The following is a 7,743-nucleotide window of genomic DNA, read 5'->3' as shown; positions in this document are numbered from 1 at the left end:
ATTTACATATCTCCAACCTAAACTTTCATATTTACGCACATATTATGTATTTACATATCTCCAACCTAAACTTTCATATTTACTTTTTTACCATCTTTCAAAAGTAAAATACACATATTCTTACATTCATTTAAAGCACCAAAACGCTTTGTTTGTAATTATGAAAGTTTAAATGTGAGAAATGTAAATACATAAAAATAATGTGCTACAATTTAAAATTTCCCAAATAATTACTAGTACGAAGTAGAGCTTCCAAAAATGTGAAGCATAGTATACCAAGTATAAAATGCTTATTTTTTATTAAAATTCTTGATGTATAATATACGTTTTGTTTCTTCTCTATTTCCTATTCCTTTAGTTGGTAGGTTTGGTGGGGAGCTTATCTCCATATCTTCGTGCATAATACGGTCCGCACATTTTAGTGAAAGTACTGCCATGTAATCGATACAATATAATATATCATAAGCATTACTATGAATGATTTCATTCGAAATTTTATCTTACACTATTTGTATACAAAAAACCAAAGAGGAATTAAATATATAGGCACGTCAGTATCTTTACAAAATGCACTTTTTATAATTAACTTGTTCTAAAAATGCAAATGTCGAGTAAGAGTCATATAGACAGAAATTCATTAGCCGAGAAATAACGTTTAAGTTATTGGAAATAGGGACGTATTCAGTATTTAGATATTGAAATGGCAAGTTTTGTGGGAAACATTGATTAACAATTTCAATTAGATTTCTATAAGATTTTGTATTTATTGCTGACATGTAATATTTTATAAAGAGTATTTAAAAATTTTTCGATATGTCAGCAACGGTTACGACATGTAATATTTTATAAAGAGTATTTAAAAATTTCTCTATATGTCAACGGTTAGTTAACAATTTCAACAAGATTTCTATAAAATTTTGTATTTAGTTATAAAGAGTATTTAAAAATTTTTCGATATGTCAGCAACTGCTGACATGTAATATTTTATAAAGAGTATTTAAAAATTTTTCGATATGTCAGCAACGGTTACTTTTGTCTTTTGCGTCTTAGAATATAGAAGCGTTATGTTAATTTTGTGTTGTGGAAAAGATTTCTCCTACCAAAAAGTTACGAAAAGAATTTTAATAGGGTATTTTTTGATGGGTCTCATAAGCCAACAACAAATTCTCATCATCTGACACGTATCTCGAGATATTCTCAAGATGGCTTTTTAAGCTAGAACTATTCAAATCTCTATAAAAATTTATCCAAAACTCTGACTTTAGAAAACTTAGAGTCAGAATATCCGGCTCGATGAGACGGCCCAAGGATATAAAAATTAGCCTATTCTGAGTCAAATCAAGCTCAGAACAAGTCATTAAATCACTCTTAGAATTTTTTAGAATATATGTAGAAGGTCAAACGAATGTCGAATCTAGTAAGTCTATAGTGTATTCGAGCGTCTCGACATGATGAATCCAGCGAGCTCAAGATTTCTCAATTCAGATATCATTAAAGCATTCGAATGTCCATCATATATCATCTAATCAAAGGAAACTCTCTAAACCATCCGAATAATGTGTTTTATATTTCTGCTTTAGTTGCATCCAAAATGCTATAAGTTGAGCCCCACCCCTCTCATGAGAGGGGAGGGGCAAGAGTGTTTAAGTTTGAAGAAGAGCTTGAAGTTTCGAGAAGCTGAAGTCCAGCATCATACTAGTGACCGTCGATCACCATCTACCGCCGTTGATCACCGCTTACCTTTATCGAACACTATCCCTAACGTATATCATTTTAAAAGTAGGGTGGAGAATACTATAACAGTAAAAATATCCATTTTATACTTTTAATATAGCAGACCTACAATGCGGGTTCGTAACGCATATGACTCACCATAGAGTCATTGGATCCTTATCACAGACATACATGTTTGTTGCTCGTGATACAGAAACTCGCATTGCCCGTGCAGGCTTCTTCACTGGAAACGCTCGTTTGAGTATCACCACTAATAAGTTGGTCACTCTCCTATCGAGTAGGATAACCATTAAGATGAATGGGCAAACATACAAGCATACATGAAGCCCACATTGCGACTGTTCGACAGAAGTACAGAAAAATCACAACGGGCGTCCAAAGGGCAAAACACACATCATACATATGAGTGCAAGGATGATACATGCAGCATGGCACACACAAACAGAATGTACCGGTAAAACACGCTACCTATGAAGAGGAATTACACTTGCTTGGGGACTCAGGGTGTCATGCGACTAGAAGAAATTTGCTACAAATGAGGTTGCATCGAGTAAAATAATACTTATAAAATAATTTCACACCTTACTCGAGACCAACTCACCAAGAAGGCATGCAAACATGCAAGTTATGCAACAATAAAACAGGGAGTGCAACAAAAGTGGCGATGGTGAGTATGTTGTGGAGGCAGTTAATTCTAAAATAACGGGCATATCATGGGGGTTGTGGCTCAAAGGATGGGTATGCCAATGAGACAGTGACCCAAAAGGTTTGGCATGTCGTGACGGTAAGGCACGAGGATGGGTATGCTAAAGAAGCAGTGACTAAAAGGTGGGCATGTTGTGGCGACAACAGCCCGAATAAAAAGATATGTCAAGGAGGTAGGGACCTGGAGATAGGCATGTCATGGGGGCAGCAGCCCGAACAAAATGGTTTGTCGGGGTGGCAGCGACCCAAACAAAAGGGTATGACATGCCGATAGTGACCAGAACAAAACGGTATGTTGCGGAGGTAGTGACCTGGAGGTAGGTAAGCCATGGTGGCAGCGAGCCGAACAAAAAGGTATGTCGAGGAATTAGTGACTGGAGGTGGGCTTGTCGTTGCAGCAGCAGCAGATGGGAATTTCCTGGAGGCAGTGGCCCAAATAAAAGGGTATGCTGAGGAGGCAGTGACCGAGAGGTCGGCATTCTGTGGTCGCAACGGTTTAAACAAAAGGGTATGCCAAGGTAGCAGTGACCCAGAAGTTGGCATGCCGTGGCGGTAGCAGCCCAGAGATGGGCATGTTGTAAAGGCAGCGACCCGAACAAAAGGATATGCCGAGGAGACAGTGATCTGAAGAAGGGCATGCTTTGGAGACAGCAACCCGACAGATGGGTATGTCGAGGAGGTAATAACCCAGGGGTGGGCATGTCGTGCGGCAACGACACAAACAGAAGGATATGTTAACAGTTGTTTTTTGGGCCATTAGATTAGTCATTCTCAACAAATGGAATTTTATGCAAGTGGAGGTGGATTCCTCCTTACTCTTAAACGCCCTTACCACTGAGGAGGAGTCCCCTTGGCATATTTCACAATGGCTTAAGAAGATTAAGACTTTCAAGCCTCTCATGTTCATCAGCTTTTCATTTATTTACAGAGAATGTAATAGCCCTGCCAATTGATTAGCTAAACTTGGGAATGTCTCTAATATAATTGTGGTATCTAATTCTCCTTCCCCTTCTCTTGCTTTTCTTTTGGGTGTGGACCTCCTAAATGTTCCCTACCTTAGAGTCTGTAAACTAATTTTGTTGGAATAGATCTACCCTTTTGGTTAAAAAAAAAGCTACACCATTCTTATGTATCATAAATCTAACGCACAAACCTTAAATTTTACATACTAACCACATAATTCTTATGCAAACAATAGAGTATAGGTGTTAGATATGTAAATACTTATGAATTTGGTGGTATGTATGCATATGCCTCATTCCCTAAACCCTAAATCAAACAAACCCTCTTACATGCAGCCAAATACCCCCTAAGGCATTGCTAAATCATATTATATTAACCTAAAGAAAAATGCATTCATTCGACTAAGAAATAATAAAATATTTCTGACAAATTAATTGCAGGAAGAAGGAGGGAGCTCGAACGGTGAGGATGTTTAGTCATCGGATGGTGGTCGGACGTTCACCAGAGTGGAGAAGCTCCATGGTTCGCTAAAGGGTTGCGGAGCTAGGGTTTGAAGGAATAAAACCGTCAATTTTGAATCTAAGAATTAAGCGTCGAATTTTCATCAGATGAATCCGTCGCTAATAAATTTGTGTCAACATTAACGACACGTCACTCCTATGTGACATTTATAACGACGATAAATGTCAACGTTAAACCAATCATTAAATGTTTTCGTCAGCATGAGATGATGCTAAACTCGTCTTGATTATGGATCACCTCAAATTTGCAGTAAATTTCTTACGTTGAATCTTGTTCAACACAATTTTTATTGCTTTTGGATTTATTTTATCGTGACGCTCGATTTGATCATAAGTTTGTTAGATTTGGAATCTTATTTGACATTCCGTTTGGAACCAAAAGCTTCCAAAATTTATTTAACGGTTCTATCTAAGCTTGATTTGACTCGGATTAGGTCACTACTGATGACATTCCATTTGGAACCAACTATCAGAATTATGGATAATTTTTAGTTGAAATTTGAATATTTTTTATTCAAAAAATTACTTCAAAATTCATATCATGTATTGAGATCTGTGCATCGTCTCAAATGCAAATTAACGCCTTAATCCAGAAATTTTTTTCTTTTATTAGCTTAAAATTTCAATTTTTTTTTCCCTTGGATACCTTTTTGGTCAACAATTGTGGCATTAACCAATTATATTGGAAGCTTCCCCTTTCAATATGATGCGAATTTGACAGTCAAAAGGCGTTACTGCCATCTTATATTTATTTGGCCGTGTTTAATCATTATTACCTTAAATCGGATCAATTTGTTCTCAGAATCGGACTTCTAACAAATTCAGAATCTATGCGTATACTAAATTGGACTGATTAAAACTCGGCGAGGAGAGAATAGTAAGTGGGGGACACCACCTGATCGTGTCAAATAAAGCTCATATTTCTAGCAAGCCGCAACCATCTATAAAGGCCGTTGGAGCCAAAACTAAGAAACTTGGAGAGTTTGAAGGAATGGGAGCAAACCGGGGGTTTCATAAAACCTCCCATTTCTTCTCTCTCTTCCGCAACCAATTCTCACTGTTCTTCGCCGCCAAACACACCCTTACCGCCGACCAGTGCATTTGGGATGGCGCAAATCAAACTCTAGTATCCCATGGCGGGATATTCTAGCTAGGTTTCTTCTCTTCAGGCCAATCAACAGGCCGTTATATCGGCACATGGTACCATGGCCTCCCAATTCGGAAAATTGTCCCATCACCGACTCCTCTAGGATCCTATGCCTGGTGGCTGACGGCGATCTCGTGCTAAGAGACCAAACAAACGTCACCATTTGGTGGACAAATATAACGATGAAATCGAATTCAGTCATTGCCATGCTCTCAGACTCTGGCAATCTCATCCTCTCTCTCTGCGACCAAACAATGAATCCTATCAACAATTCACACATTGGGAAAGCTTCGGCTATCCTTCCGATACATGCTTGCCTGGTATGAGACGTGGGCTTGACTTAAACAGAGGTATAAACCAGCTATTCATTTCATGGAAAAGTGACGATGATCCGTCCATCGGAAACTATTCACTTGACGTCGAATCTCGAGGAGTCGCGCAGATGTTCATTTGGGAGGGCTCGATGACGAAATGGCGATCAGGGCTATGGAATGCACAGAGATTCCTTGGGATGTCAATGATGCTGACTCTAAACTTGTATGGCTTCAAGCTCGACGATACTGTAATAGAGCAGGAGATTCACTTCATGATGCTGACTCTAAACTTGTATGGCTTCAAGCTCAACGATACTGCAATAGAGCAGGAAAGTTATGTTCCATTTAATTTCTCCCTGACATGGTTTGTGCTGACACCCAATGGCGTCTATGAGCAAATGTGCTGGGATGAAAACCAAAAGAGGTGGAATTCAGCTTGGTATGAAACTGGAAATGATTGTGAAGCCTACAGCAAATGTGGCGAATATGCGACTTGTAATGAAAAAGATGCCGTTATTTGTAGCTGCTTGCCAGGATTTGAGCATAAGGTGATCGGAAATTGGAGTAGTGGTGATTGGTCTGGCGGTTGTATGAGGTGTACTCCATTACAGTGTAATGAGAAAGAAGATGGAATTGTTAGAGTTTATGGTGTGAAATTGCCAGATTCATCAATTTGGATAGGAAATCTTGAAATGGAAGAATGTGAAAAAAAGGTGTTTGATCAATTGTTCCTGTGAAGCCTTTTCATATGCTAATGGGATTGGGTGTTTGGTTTGGGGAGATGCCCTGCTGGATATACAGCAGTTTGTTTCAGGAGGTGAAGGGATTTATGTTCGCATTTTTAGCTATGCGTCAGGTATGCTCTTCTAAAGAGTAATCTTTCTAAAATTTTGTTGATTATTACTCATGATTTTCTTTGGTGAAGGAATTTGTTTAAATTTTTTTGATGGAATTGTTTTGTGATAACAACTAGGGAACAATCAACTTAGAATTTAAAATAGTGGTATTTTTATTGTGATATGAAAGATTTGAGAGTTATAACATATAAAAAATAAAGGTTTATTGTTAGATTTCTAATTCGTAGGAATTAAGCTGTATATTTTGAATAATAATTGTTAGTAACCTTTTTTACATAAACACTTTTTTTTTCTCAGTCAACTTTGCGCATCTATTTCTTCTTTCTTTATGCAGCTATCAACGAAATTAAAGTGCCATCATATATCATAACAGTGGTGATTTTTGGACTGATCCTCTTGATTCTGCCCATCTATGTGCTCTGCAAGTGCAAACATAAGCTGAAGGTATGATAGCACAGCAAAAAATACTCATTTATCTTCTCCATTAAAATCTAACTTTATATAAATCGTCTATTTATGCCTATTTAACTACATCAATTTTGGCATTTCAGAGAGTAAAAAAATGGCCGATATATTAAATCTGGAGTTATGCATTGATAGAACAGGTTCAGCTAGATTTTCAAGCATTCTGGCTGCTTTCAATGCAAAGTGGGGAAAACTTCCTGATTTCCCATTATTCAGTTTGAGAACATTAGCCACTGCAACAAATGAATTTCATCTCTCTAATAAAATTGGGAAAAGGAGGGTTTGGTCTTGTTTACAAAGTACTTAATTTCTCTTTTTTATAGACTTAGTACTCCTCGAACAATATCAGTATTGGTTTGGATGAAGGTGATATTAGTTTGGAAGAAGAGATTCAACCTAATTGAAGGAATATCCAGAGGGCTTCTATATCCCAACCGTGATTTAAGGCTACGAATTGTTCATAGAGATCTGAAAGCAAGCAACATACCTCTTGATGAAAATATGAACCCCAAAATCTCAGACATCGGAATGGCAAGGAGTTTTTGTGGCACTCAGGATGAAAGCAATACAACAAGAGTGGCTGGGACTTTGTGAGTGTTGCATGCTAAATTTTTCTGCTATGAATTATATCATAAATCGCATTGGAGTTTAAATTATACTGAAATTAAGAAGAATAAATCGTTTAATATTTGGATTAATGCAGTGGATATATGGCTCCAGGGCACGACATGGAAGGTCATTTTTCTGTGAAATCTGATGACTACAACTTCAGAGTCATTCTGCTTGAAATTATTCGTGAAGAAAGGAATGGACTTTTAGAAGTTTTAAAGATTGCAACAACCTCTTGGAATATGTAAGTACATAAATATGCTTGTTGTTAATATAAAAGTAGGATAAAATTCACAGTTATTATTGATAGTTTATGGACAGGGCACTACGTTTGATGGGTGTGGCTCTATAAGAGCATTTCTTCATACAAAAATCGCTTAATAATCCTACAAATTAAATTAGATTATAATATAAGCAAGCCCATATTT

The 7,743-nt window shown here is 37.3% G+C and overlaps 1 pseudogene; it reads left to right on the top strand.

Annotated features, from left to right (window-relative positions):
• Positions 1-5,392: 5,392 nt before the first annotated feature.
• On the top strand, positions 5,393-7,494 carry LOC110033434 (annotated as a pseudogene).
• Positions 7,495-7,743: the final 249 nt, after the last annotated feature.

Source organism: Phalaenopsis equestris, unplaced genomic scaffold, assembly GCF_001263595.1.
Source record: "Phalaenopsis equestris unplaced genomic scaffold, ASM126359v1 Scaffold001182, whole genome shotgun sequence".
Taxonomy (NCBI): domain Eukaryota; kingdom Viridiplantae; phylum Streptophyta; class Magnoliopsida; order Asparagales; family Orchidaceae; genus Phalaenopsis; species Phalaenopsis equestris.
Note: the sequence above shows the minus strand (reverse complement) of the source record. Positions and strands in the feature narration are given on the sequence as shown.